Below are 14,734 nucleotides of genomic sequence, written 5' to 3'. Positions count from 1 at the left end.
AAACCACAAATACCACAAATACCACGAATACCACAAACTCAAAATAGATTACAATCTTTCTTTGATTAAATGAAAACTGTATATACTGCACACTTCTATTGGCTACACCACACAGGCCTGTCATTAGTATTAGTATAACACCAAAATAGTATGCAAAGATCTCAATTGTCTTTCTAATCTCTTATCTTGTTTATTAAATTGAGCTGCTTTCATCTGGGGCAACAAATGTAACATTGAATGTGCATTTCTGGATTTTAGAATTTGCTTTGAATCATACTACTTATATAATATTATATTAGGACTAAAATTATGATTATGATTATTATGAAAACATTTTAATGTAGGCTTTTCAAAAAGTTTATTTCCAAACATAAAATAATTGCTGTTTGAATGTGTATTTGTATTTTTTTCCAAGATGATTTCTCTTGATGATTTTCCAAGATGAACTCTCAGTCTTCATTCTATTCATCTTTAGAATTAAGTTATAAGCAAGAAAACTGTTTCCTTAAGAATATATATCTTATATATTATAGATGTCATTCCTTTACTTTGAAATGTTATAAAATATATTAAGATTTCTGAATAGCTTACCCATGTAGTGCATCTATTTCTCAAAATATAATTTTATCACAGTTTGTTTAGTAAAAAACATTTAGTCAGTCTATGCCAGTCTATGTAAAATGCAAATGCAAATTAATGAGGGTGAATATTTTAAAAAATATATTTTTATTTTTTAATTTTTACTTGTTTTTTAATGGGAAAGAAATGTTTGAAATCCTGGAAGTTCAAGAGCTAAGAAGATGCAGTACAGTCATACTCCTCACTGGTCAACAGGTTTTACAGAAATAATTTCTCTGTGATATCCTCATTGAATTTTCTTTACCCTTCCTGCCACATGACCTTGCATTCCAAGACTGCCTTTCTGTGACCACATGAAGTGATAAAGAGATCAATTTGTGATGAATTCATTTGCAAAACTATTGAAATGATCAACATTTCACTTTGGAACATTTGTGTAGAACTTTAAGGTAGGTTACTTCAAACATAATCTCCTATGCATTCTATTCATACTGGTAAAGGCCTCCAAAGCACAAACTGATAATATTGCCATTACAGAAAATTGCTTTTTCCCATTAAAGCAAGCTCCGTTCCATTGAGCATTTTGAGTTTGAATGTGTCTTTCCCTTTGTTCTTCACTCCATGTCCTCTCATTTAATGCTACTCATTTAAATTTAATGAATTGATCCCCATGTTCATCTGTTTACTTTCTACATTATTGATCAAATTTTGTAAGCTCAATGTACTCATTATTACCAACTTCTTGCTGTCATCTCAACTTCAAGGTTTATGTTGATAGGTTTATATTAATTCCTATATATCATATTCTGTATACTGTAGATGTGTGCATAAACATAAGATGTTTTTGCATAGCATTGGTTTCTTATTATCATTTTAAAAAAATCAAAATGCAGTCTGCTCAGTAAAGGGTTTGCATGATATCCATTGTGTATATCTGTGTGTTTGTGACAACCTAAGCAATCAAATGAACAGAATGAATAGTTAAAATTGCAGAATATCACACTTTAAAAAATCACTCTAAATTGAATGAAAAAATACAAGGTCCACCTATTGTATGTAATCAATCCCTGTAATACTAGCAGTGTTTCATTCTGTACATGTATACAACATATGGCTGTTGGCTGTTGCTCACTTTAGACTCTTATTTACAAACATAACGTTATGTGGTATACAGTGCCTAGCAAAAGTACAAAAATTGCAAAATTATATACACTAATTTAAAATATTTTATTGAAAACCTGGATGCTGAAAATGTCTAAAAGTAAGATAAGTTACAGTAAATGTCAGAAAAACAAAAAGAGACAAACATGAACAATACTTTTTAAATGCGTATTCATAATCAACATTTTGTGAATGCACATTTGGCAGCAATTACAGTCAGAAGTCTTTTTGAGTAAGTCTCTAGCAACGTTGTATACTTGTCGCAGGATGTGGGCCATTGAGGCAGTAACGGGCTGTGATTGACTGGGTTATGTTGATTGCCAGGATGGTGTCAAGGTTGCCTTTCACTCAAGGTTTACAACTTCAGTTGTTCTAATGAATAGTCTAGCAGTCAGTAGCAACGGTCAGTCCCAAGTCGTTTAGGAAGCAATTAGGTACTGATGCTTGAAAGTGTGAGGAGTCGCTGAGCCAGTTTGAACCCAACCAAGGGAGGAACAAGGAGAGCCAGAGAGTGAACAAAGAAGTGATAATAGAAGTGACAAAGAAGGGTCCATAACACCCAAGATTGGCACTCTCACATCTCTCAAACAACACAAACTTCCTCCTGGTAAAAAACTGGGCAAACTCGTTTCTGACAGGGACAGCGGAAAACCCCCTGAGGGGGATTGGAAGGAGAGGAATAAAAACATTTTAGCTGGAACAGAGTGTGCTCCCTCTCCTGAAAGTGGCTGTTCATCTCTGAGCCGCACAGACTTTCACAGATATTGCTTCTTAGAACAATAGATTATGTTGATGTATGCAAAAAGTAAAAAAGGAATTTAACTGATACTAATGTCTGTTGCTGGTCTATGAGTGCATTGGTGATTCTGGGAGATGAATCGAACCTGTGGAAATAAACGGGGGCCTAGCACCCTGTCCAATTTGCAAGGTGGCATAGTCGTGCATGAGGCAGGAACATTCCTCGCCCAAAGGGTTCATCTTACTGTGACATACTGACCTGATACAATTTTTGCCCAGTCTTCTTAGTAGATTTCTCCAAGTTCTCTCAAGTTGATTTCTTTAGGTTCTTTAATAAGTTATAGTTATTCATTTTCAAGCCACCACAGATTCTCTTAAGACCTTGGCTGGGCCACTCAAGTACATTCACTTTTTTGTTCTTAAGCCCTACAATATATGGTGGGTATAGAAAGTCACCACCCCCTTTCAAAATCTGTACCTTTCGCTGTATGATGCTCTGAAAATAAAAATAAATTAAATTAGGCTTGTTCCATTTTTATTTACACACAGTAACCCACATTAGCCAAGTGAACATAAAGTTCTAAAACATTCTGAAAATTAATTAAAGTTATAACAGTAAACTACCTTATTTGTTCAGGTGAGTAGCTGTGTCAGCATGCGTAGGCTGCAAAGGAACAAGTAATAGTTTTGTTCCATGCTGAAAATAATAAGAAAGAAATGATTATTATTATTTACAAATGTGCATTTTCTCCCATTTCAGCCATTGAATTCTGCCCTTCCGAAGTTGTTATTGTCCTCAAAGCAGTATCCATCACCACTTTCCTCTGTGTTTAGACATCCTAATCTAGGCAGCAACTGGGTGATATGATGCACCTCCCATTTCTTCATAATTGTAGACTTCATACTTTCAGACCTTTCTCCTGATCTGTACTTTCACTGATGTCATCCCTGACTTCCTTTGATAAGTCCTTAGTCTTCATAGTTGAATTCTTAATTTGAAATTCAATACCTGACCAAGAAAGCAAGCAAACACAGTCCAGGAAAAGCAATTCAGGTTTGTAGCTGAGTAGAACACAGCTAAAAATCAAATCCAGGTACAGAAAGATACAGGGTCAAAAGTCCAAAGAAAAACACAAGCAAGGAAAGCAAAGTTAGAGACTAGGCAGTAACTCAGAGCAAACCTCTATAACAGAGCCTTGTCAAGGAAGATAGTTTGATCCTAACGAGGCAGATGTAGATACAGGTGGAACAGACTTCTTGTCTGATTATTTAACCATGACAACCAACTGACAGGCAGGTGAGTAGAGTCATGGCTGGCAACCATGGTAACGCTAGCTTGCTCTGAGAAGCTCCATTGGTGACCAGCATGACAGATAGATGTTGTTATTCTGAATAATGAGAGCCACTATTACCACCCACAGAAGGAGGCTACTCAGCTGGTTGGGTGGCTCAATAACGTCATCTTTTGCACCTAAATTAATTTAAGTTTGCCACAACAAACAAAGTTAATGAATACTTGTACAACCACTTTTCCATTTTACTTTTATATTAAATATGTATTTACTTTTCTTTTGTATTTGTTCTTGCTTTTTGTGTGGATTAGGTTGTGAATATAAGAAATATCAATTCCTACTTCAAAGTGTCATGATTGCCAAGTTTAAAGCAACAGCATGTGAAAACTTTGCATGGTATGATCATTTATTATACACATGTGTTAAAATATTTTAAAAACTGTAGAACCTAGAAAGAAATATATAAAAATATTTACCTTTCTTGGTTAATAACTTAGTATCATCTCATAAGTAAATGTTTGATCTAATTTTGGAGTGCCAGTTGGTATATTGTTATTTCATTTCTTAATAGCATAAGTCCACAGAAGCATCCGATTATTGCTAGATAAAATCATTTAATTATAAAAATCCTAATTCTTACGCTAGACATGAGTAAGCATCTACCCTCAATATAAATAAATGATACTGTCTAAAAAATTGGGGCTAAATCTGATTTGTCACATGTTCTTCATTCATATACATGTATAACCTGGTACTTTACGTTATAAGCTCTTCCATGACTGTTATAGGCATCTTATTACATAAAATATTTAAATCTATATAAAATGTAAGATAGAGGATATGAACATGTTCCAAGTCAACCACACATGATACTTATCCTTATTCATCACTTTTTGTGACTTGTCACAGTTATATGCTCTTTTGTTTACTTTTTTTGTACAAAATTCAAGAACAAATTCACAATTTATTTGAAATGAACCACCTTAGAACCTCTGTTTTTGGACATTTTCATTTTTTTTTCCAATGGCTGGATCCAATTTTGAGTATTTAATGCATTAAAAATTCAAACATTGCAATTTCCTGCCTATTAAAGGACTGTATAGACTTCCAGATAAATCTGTAGAAGTCTATTAGTAGTGCAACAAGCTGTGTTTAATAATTACAATTATTTGCTAGGACTTAAAGCAAAGGTAATTTGGGTTTGTCTAAAGTTTAAATCAAATGTGTGCTTACCTATCTTGTGAGCATCTGGACGGAAGTCTGCCAGACATGCAGGGCTCAAAATCAAGTGTTTTATTAGCACATGCTTCTATTGACTGACTCACTGAAACAAAGCTATACTGCAAGAGTGAGAGTATAGATGGCAAAAGGCACATACATTTTGCAATATTTCAAGTGAGTAGCACAGTAAACTGAGTCATGGTGAACTGATAAAAACATAACTACATGCCTCAAACCATGGAATCAGCAAAATAAAAAATAACTTTAATTTCTAATCTGCTTTGTTCTGTTATAGGTTTTCGTGTTTAAGATATAGTAAGCCCAGATCATTGAATTATTTGTTCCCATGTCAGGTTCTTAGGAGATATATTTGAATAAAAATGTCAACATTAACATTTTCAAGCATCTTTTGCCTTGGTTTCTACAATAAAAGGTACAGTATGTGTTGTTAAATTTACTGTACCTTCTATGTGTTACCTGCTAGGAACCTGCTTGCTGACATCATCAAACAATGCCCATGAATGACTATGACTAATTATAAGACGAAGGAGGCTCCACTCAGGGAAAAGGCTGAAAATTCCCTTGACCTGGTACTTTGTGCTTGTAATTAATCAAGTGGCAGCTGTCGCTGGTCTGAACTCTAACATTGTGAAACTAAGTCATTTTTAAGTTGTGAGACTATTTGGTGCACATTAGAACTCTATAAACATATGAAAGAATGTGCCACATTGAAACACAGACAAATGTTTAACACATTAATTTACTTTGGAAAATATAAAAAAGAGAGATTTTTAGAGAGTGTATGAAAAATACAGTGGGTTTCTATATTTAGTCAATTTCAACAATTTTGGTTTCCTTGACAACTTAGCTGTATAATATACACAGGAGAAGAACTTGCTTCAAAATATCAACCTTTTGCCAATATAATACAGTTTTAAGGTAGTCTTAAAGTGTGTGTTGCAGATGAATCTTCATCTAGAGCTTTCAAAACCTCCTCTTTGAAAACAGGAGACAGAGTTAGTTTTTGATCTAAGTGACTCAGGTTATAAACGGAAGGGAAAAGGAACTGATGCCAAATCCAGGTAATATATCTGTGATGCTTTATGAAGTGTTACAATGTACAGTCACCATTTCACTGCTGCTATTTTATCTGAGTGTGAAATGATAAACCTTCAAATAGAGCCTCTTAGGTGCAATAACATGGGAGCCTGTGATGACAGTATGGTGGTGGAAACCACAAGAACATCCAGGACATGTGAAATGGTGACCACTCTGATCTCAAGATATGGCTGAATCACTGAAGGCAGGGGTGCCAATAAGGGTGGACATCCCTGCCTTTGATGACATTTTATGATGTGCTTAACACAGAATGAAAATGTATGATTTGTTTAACTACATTAACATTATGGGCTTTAATAAAATGTAGTGTTGTAATAAAGGATTATTTACTGCCAATTTGTCTCCTGGACCTTTTAGAATGAACTGAACCTCAAAATGGTGTCAAATGCTGTTCAAAAGATTAAAATAACAGCAAATAATGCAAAAACATGTGAACACAAATCAATGAACTAGAAAACAACAACACACATTGCCTTTGCATGAGAGGCACAGAGAAAATGCAAAACAAGTTAAGTGCATGATATGAAAAGTAGTAGATCTGAGGTGTGGAAAGTTTTATCAGAATAACTTAAGATGTATCCTCAATTAACAAAATTATATAAAGCTGAAAAAGTTTATGAAACAGAATGAATGCATTTGCCAAAAATGTATGATTTGTGCCATTAAAGGATATTAATGATGCTGAAACAGCTAAGATTCCTTGGCTTCTTAGTAAAGAAAGAGGTTGCTCTTCAGTACCACAAGAAACCTGATGAAAGTCACCCTTAAGGCACTGTCTAAGGTTTAGAAATATGTCTGCGAGTCTCCTATAGACCTCTGAACCTTAACTTTTATGTATGCTACACAAACGCACAAAGGAAATCTTTTTTAAAATCAGGAAAGGTTTGCAGGGCTGTTTTTAGAAACCTCAAAGGATTCCTAAAAGTAGACTGTTAATAATTGCTGAAGTGAGGTCTTAGAAGATTGTATGAAAAAATGTTTTTTTTTCTAGTGGTTAAATATCAAAGAATCCAAGGTTAAAGGATTTCTTTAAAAGAGGTGAAAACTGTACTGTACATAGCTTTTAATTTTAAAACCATTTACACAATCCTCCTAATCATTTTAAATAAAGAAGAACAATTCACATGTGGCTGTGTTAAAATTCAATGATTTATTATTTCAAACCAAATCTAGTTTCAGCATTAATAATATATCACATTTATAATGATTTATCCATTTCATAATTAATGGTACAGTTCTGATTATACAATACTAATGTGGAACCAAATTGTGCTGACATTTTAAATTAACATTTTAAATTAGCATACTTTTTGTATATAATAATTATACTGTATTTGCTCCTACTCCACTGGTGACTTTTTCAGCCTGCTATTTTAAATAGAAAAGTAAGCATCAAACCACATAGTCATCTATGTTTGCTTTTAAAATCTGGAAGGATTTGTATTTAATTAAGATGTCTTCCCAGTCTATTCATTAGGTATAGGCAAGAAGGGGCAATTATTTTGGCTAGACCAATCCCATTTGAGTAGTATCGGGTGGGAACTGAATTCAGGAACAGGATTCTTTGTCATACTGTAGCTACATCAAGAAACGCCCAAAGTCCTACACATCTCTGGACAACAGTGCTGATGTAGGACATAATTTTGAATTACAGTCATCCACCCAAAGAGAAGTGGATTAGTGTGTAATATTTTGCCAGATCATCACAACCCAATTTCCACCCTCACATCTAGGTACCAGTTGAACTGGGATTGCCATTTCTTCCTAGTTGTGGTGGTCAACAAGAACATATAGTACTTCAAAAGTCACCAGGATGGATATCAGCAGCACTAGTAATTGTAGGCCTGACATTACCCGGAGGCAGCCGAGCATCCTGATTTTGTGGAGGGAAACACCTCTTCACCTTCATGGCAGTGGGGCAGAGCAGAAGAGGCATTGTGATTGGGAGCTCTGGGGATGGGGATTTGCCACTGTGTAAAAGATCTGAATTTTCTGCCACCACTGCCAACTGTCATATACATAACATTACGTAAGTCATATAAAAAAATACAAGATATAAAACAAGATAATGCAATGTTCCTGTAAGTACATTAAACTGATTCCATTATTCACTATCTCCTCTCACCATAGCAAACAGTGAGAAGCATAAATCAGACATGCTGTCATACCTATAAGGCAACTACTGAAAAGCCCAGAACATTAAGAACATAACACCAACCTGAAGCAGAGTGATCTCACTTAGTCACCCTCAAGCACCTGACAACCCCTGACTTGAATATTCATGATGTTTCATGGAGGCACATCTTTATCATTCAATTTACACCCCTATCATTTTTTGTGAGTTTTATTCAATTTCGAAAAATGTAACCTCAATTTTGTTATTTTTGTGTTTTTTTTAATTTTGTGATTTTTGTGAGCTCACATAAAAGACATTTCATTGCCAGCAACTACTGCTGCACCCCGTATTGTTGTGCTTTTGATAAATAAACTTTGATTTGATTTGCTTTTTGACATGGTTTGCTCAAAAACAATCAAGGTATATTTTGGAAGACAATCCATTCCTCTGTGGCCCTTTTGCAATATTCAATGAGGAAGTCTTCTCACACTTGCATTAACAGTCCATATACTGTACTGTAGGTACCTTACAGATGTTATATATTTACATGTCCTGCAGTTTCATTGTATTCTGCCAGAACACTGAATTACTCTTCTTATATGCTCTGCTTTTGCCAAATTGTAAACCATATAATAAATTAACTTTAATTCCAAAAGCTTTCAGTTCCAAAGTTACTTTTCATTTGGCACTTTTTCAGAAGCCTTCTGATAGTCCAAATACAACATATAAATTGTAAAATAAGCCAGTGCTACAGTTACTTATTAAAATATCAAATGTTAGTCAGCATTATTTGCTTTATAGAAATCATGACTGATTTAACAGTTGAAGTCTTCATCTTGGCAGCTGGGACAATACACATTTATCATGGTATTATCTGTTCTGTGTTGTAAATTACCATAAATGTTACGATCCCTGCCTCCCGGCAACGGAAGAGGCGGAAGTAGGCGTAGCCCTACTCCTTCAGTTTACCTATCAGTTTTCCTATTCACCACCACACCCCCGTCTCTTCCTACTTAAACACCTGTCTTTCCCTACCTCCTTGCTCAGTATTGGTTTTCTCAGTTTTTTACGATTTCGGATCATGCTTTGGCTTCGGTAACTCGTTCCCTTTTGGCTCTCTGGCTTCCCCTGGACTCTCGGCTCGTTCCTTCGACTACGGCTTTCTTTGGATCACGGCTAGGCTTTGTCAGCTCCAGCAAGTGGGTTCACTCACTGGTTTCGGTTTCTCTTACTGAATCCATAACAATAAAGTCACATGATATACAGTAACTGTTTTTAGGGAATTACATTTGCAGGTTTTTATTGAATAACATTTAATATTTAGCTCAGAGGACATATTCAAAGTGAGGTACTAAGAATAAAGTTAAAATAATTATAGTAAAATTTCTTAACATACTGTCACTCAGTCACTCAGTTTAAGTGCTCATATACAGTACACACTCACACAGTGGGTAAGATTTCAAGTAAGAACACAAAGCTCAACCAATTTTTGTCAATACTAATTATTGTAACTTTTAGAAAAGTAATTGTCATCTGCTATAACTAAGACCCTAGGTATTGCATGACTTGAATTTTTAAATTGTATTTCAGTTCTTTAGCCCCAAGATGCTAATATAGCCTCCTCATTAATCACCGACTGAGCAATTATTAATAATGATTCCATTGCATTACTTTAATAGTCTTGATTACTCATGTTATTACTACTAGTTATGTCCATTAGCAATTTGAATAACCCTTAGGGGGACATGGCTACATATTTAATTAATTGTGCAAATAATGCTTTATGCAATCATTATATTATTAAAACATTTGATCCAGTACTGTAGGGTTAGTGAACTAATAAGTAGCACTATATGAACGAAAATTCTCAAGCCAATGCCCAAGCATGGTGACAGGGAATACCTGCCAGAGGTTTTGGCCTTTTGATGAGACATTCGAGATTCTGAATTTTCTCAATTTTAAGGAGCGTCGTCTCCATAGTTTGAATTTTACAGTATCCTTAAGTTCTTCTTTCATTGTAAAGACATCCATCAGGATGACTTTGTCATTACTTTTCAAAATTTTGAATATTTGATTCAAGTCCTCCCCTAGTCTTCTCTGTTAAGACTAAAAAGTTTAAATTCCTTTAGGCTGTCAGTGTAGGACATTCCATTAAACATTGCAATGTACAAAAGTGCTCTTCTACAGTATACACCCTCTCCCTGGGTTACACAAGAGTCAACTTAATGTTATATGATTTAACATAATAAAGTTTTAGAGCACATAGTGTAAAATGGATAAATAGTGCAGAGTAAGCATAATTCTGTCTCCACCGGGCTCTGTTTTACTTTTCAGTCTCAATTTGCTTTTGCACACTTCATATTTCATGTGTGATTTCATTGACAATTGTCAATAATCTATTGCAATGTCCATGTGATTTATTATTTTTATGAAATAAATCCAGGAAGTTAAAAAATACAGTAATTAAAAACAGTACTGTAAAGTACACAGTGAATAAAAATACTAAATGAAAGGTGGAACAGTTTTTTAAATTTCTTGAACCCTAATTTATCTAATCTACTCTATATGTTTTATTTGTATTCTATATTTGGTTGGTAATAATTCTAACATAGTATTTTTAATTAATTGTATTTCAGTTCTCTACTCCTACTATATACAGTAAATGAGGGGAGTTTCCTTTTTTGTCTCTCTACCTCATGTAACTGCTAGCTGTTTCTGTGTTGTCTCTCTCTTGTTCTTTATCCCTCTCCATCATTTGCACACACCTGTTAACCATTAAAGGACAAGAAACCTTGGTGAGCCTGCAGTTCTGCTATCCTGGCCTTCCTTTGTAATTGGTAGGCACAGTTAGGTCAAATAAGGAAGGATATGTACTGTGTGGACTTTCTATGTCTCACTGTGCTCACATGGGTTTTACCTGGTGTTCCTCTTTCCTCCTACAGTACATTCTCAAAACATACTAGGAGGTTAATTGGCTTTTGGGAAAATTGGCCCTAGTGTACATCTGTGCATCTCTCTGTCTGTATCTGCCCTGCGATAGACTAGCATCAGGTCTAGATTCATCACATGTGTTGGATCTGTGGATGGCAGACAGAATCCAGATGACTGGTATAAATTAGGCAGAGCAGTGATCTTAATACAAATCGCTGTGACATGTGACTGTTTATGTAATCTGAGTATTTCTCTTTTACCTTATCTGCATTCTTAGTTTTCTACAGTGGTATAAAAAGTATTCAATTACATTACTTGAGTAAAAGTACATGTTACTTCTAAAAATAAGTAGGTAAAAGTAAAAAAAAAAAATCCAGAAAACTAAGCAATTAAAAGTATGAAGTAGTATTATTTAGTCACAGTGAAATATTGGAATGCAAACAGTTGCCATCATTTCTGATGTAACCATAACTTTTTCACTAATGTTTTACTAATTTTCCCAGCCTATCACAATTAACAGTATTGATGTTGTCAAACCAAGACGCGAGACAGTATTTCAATGCATGGCCACACACACAGAACCTCTGTTGGCCTTTTAGAACTTCTATGAAGTGTGTTACAACATTTGACCTGTCTTATGTCTTTCTCTATGACTCCACTCCCAAGTGCTTGTAGTTATTAACAATGTCTACAGTCTGTTAATTACACAAGGTCTGGAGGGATATTGCATTTGTTCTTCTGAAATCAGTATCTAGTTCCTTAGGCAGTTAGACATTTAACTTAAAAGAGAAATCATCAAACCATTTAGTAAAATACCTGTATATCCTTTAGGACCACGATAATTTTCTGGATTTTTAATAAGCTGACCAGAGCAGTGTCCTTAGCAAACGTATTGATATATTTGTACGTCTGCTTTTACAATCATTAGTGTACAAATGTACAGTAGGGGGCACAAGGCACAGCCCTGCAGTGATCCAAAGGAACTGAAGCAAAATATCAGATAACTATTTCCCCAATTTGACTATTGAGACCTGTTCATTAAGACCCATCTTACGAAGCAACTGTTGGAATTAAAGTTCTGTGAGACTCTGTGCAAGCAACAGCTTTTGGAATGGGAATAGTAGATTTCTTCCATAGAGAGGGGATGATTTGTAAATTTAAGGTCCTCTGAAAAATCAAGTTAAGAAAATCACCTAACTGATCTGCACAATATTGTAGAGCTCTTCCACACACATTATCTGGACCTGCACCTTTTTTTACATTTATTACCCGACCTGCCTACGCGCCTCTGCTATGTCAGTTTTAATAAACTCTCCAATTACTGGGAGATCAGCACTATTAGCTGAGATGGATGTGGGTTCAATTCAAAACAGGTATGACAAACATTTAAATCAATCACATATATTGACGTATAGCTAGCTATTTAATTAAACCAAATTGTTATCTGAGGGAAAAAAATGCACATACCTGTACCTCCACAATTCTTTCAATTTTGATGGTGAGTTAATGCAGACTGAGACTTCCACTTTCTGCACTAATTGCATTAATTATAATAACTGTAACAAATTGCAAAATTCTAGTGAAATCGATATATTTTTGCAATGTAAAAATATACATAATTACTGTATTGTTTAGTAATTAAATTTAATTAAGTTTGGTCACTTTTGTCATGGACATTACATGAGTAAGTTTCCGGGTACTAGGTTTCACCCCCTTTCTTGGGCAATGTTTCAGTCCTTTTATTACAGTTGTGATCCTTGTGACCGTTTCAGGAAATTATTAACTGAGTTATTACTAACAAGTTCTACTGTGAATAACAAAAGCTAGATATACTGAATTTCCCTACAGTCTTGAACACTGTCACTTTCATGTTCAGTATCTGGCAAAACAGAGAAAATACCAGTCACTTTGAAAAATTAACTTCAAATGCATTCATAATGTTATATTGTCACACAATCTACAGAAATGATCAGAGTATCAGTAGATTAACTTTCCCAATACAAGCTGCCTAATAAAGGTATTCAGAGCTTTCTTATGGTGTCACATTTTATGAAATTACAGGACAATACATAATTTTAAAGTTAATATTGTATTCAAAACCTGAATGCTCTAACTGAAGACTTCTAAGAGTAAGATAAGTCACAGTAAATGTCAGCAAAAAAAGAAAACATCAAAAAATAAATTACAGTGATTGCATACAGTACATATTCAGACCTGTGAATTCAATATTTGGAAGAAACATCTTTGCCAGCAATTATAGCCACAAGAGTTGTCAATCAACTTTGACAAGTTCCAACTTGGTGGAAGGTTTGCTCATTGTTCTTCATATTTGCTCTCATGTTGCTTTGAGATCACTTAAATACAGCATACAAAATTATAATCACATTTCCACAAGTAATTTAAGGCTTTCTTTGTTAATGACTTAGCGCAATGGCATTATGAATGTTTTGTCATAATCTATGCTTAACAAGCTACTTCTATGTGAGTGCCATAAGAATGCGACATGCATAAATGATGATCAGTTTTGGTGCAAGTAAAATAAAAGTTTGTAGGTGATGCTTTACAAAACCCTGCAATTGCAAGGGTATAGCCTTATAGTGTGCTGAAAAGTATACTCCCTTAAGATTTTATGGTTTAACATATTTAAACTTATTTGACATTTTTCAAGTCCTAAAAGTAGATAAAACTAACCTGATTTGGCAAATAACACACATAAATTCTACTTTATCATGATTTATTTAAAACAGTCAACATTCAATATATTTGTATGAAAATGTACAGGCACTCTTAGTAGAATGGTACAAATACAGTATATGTTATCCTAAGGGGGTGTATTTACTTTTTCACTGCATCGCATGCACATTCCTTCCTTATAACAATTCATACATCAAGAACCATAACTCTTCCAGCATCCTACAATATGTTCCTATGTACACACATTAGTATAAATCAGTACAGACGTTTGCTTCTAAATTGTAATTTTTGCAAGGGAAGATACAGGTAAGAGAAAAGCATATTCACTATTTCAATAGTAAATAAATGCAGTAAAAGTTCAAAATCCCATTTCTGCCAGGGAGTAAAAAAAAATGTGCTATGGTATCTCGCAATTGCGACTTTGTATCTCACAATTTTGACGTCACTTCTGGTGCCAGCAATGAACATAGCCAGGCCAGGTTGCTTATCTGGCAAAAGAAGCCTACTGTGGGATTATACTGTACCTTCTTGTGTCTCGTTTTGGAATGCTATGATTAGGAATATAAATTGGAAATTAGTTTGGACAATTTGTGATAGATACTGTCTTATAAATAAAGTTAAAGAAATTCAATTTAAGATCATTCATTGATTTTATCCTGTTAAATTGACACTTTCTAGATTTAAACATGAACAAGATGACTTAGAGTATGTGTATTTTGTAATAATGAGAAGGAATCTTTGTTAAATTTGTTTGTTAATTGCATATATACAAAACTGTATTTTTAAATGTTAAACATTTAAAGGGAAATGTTAAAATTAAAATTTTGATATTTTATATTTATATCTGATTTGGATAAAGGATATGTTCCTATTATTAATCTGT

The sequence above is a fragment of the Lepisosteus oculatus genome, chromosome 7, assembly GCF_040954835.1.
Source record: "Lepisosteus oculatus isolate fLepOcu1 chromosome 7, fLepOcu1.hap2, whole genome shotgun sequence".
NCBI lineage: Eukaryota > Metazoa > Chordata > Actinopteri > Semionotiformes > Lepisosteidae > Lepisosteus > Lepisosteus oculatus.
This window is presented reverse-complemented; position numbering follows the sequence as displayed.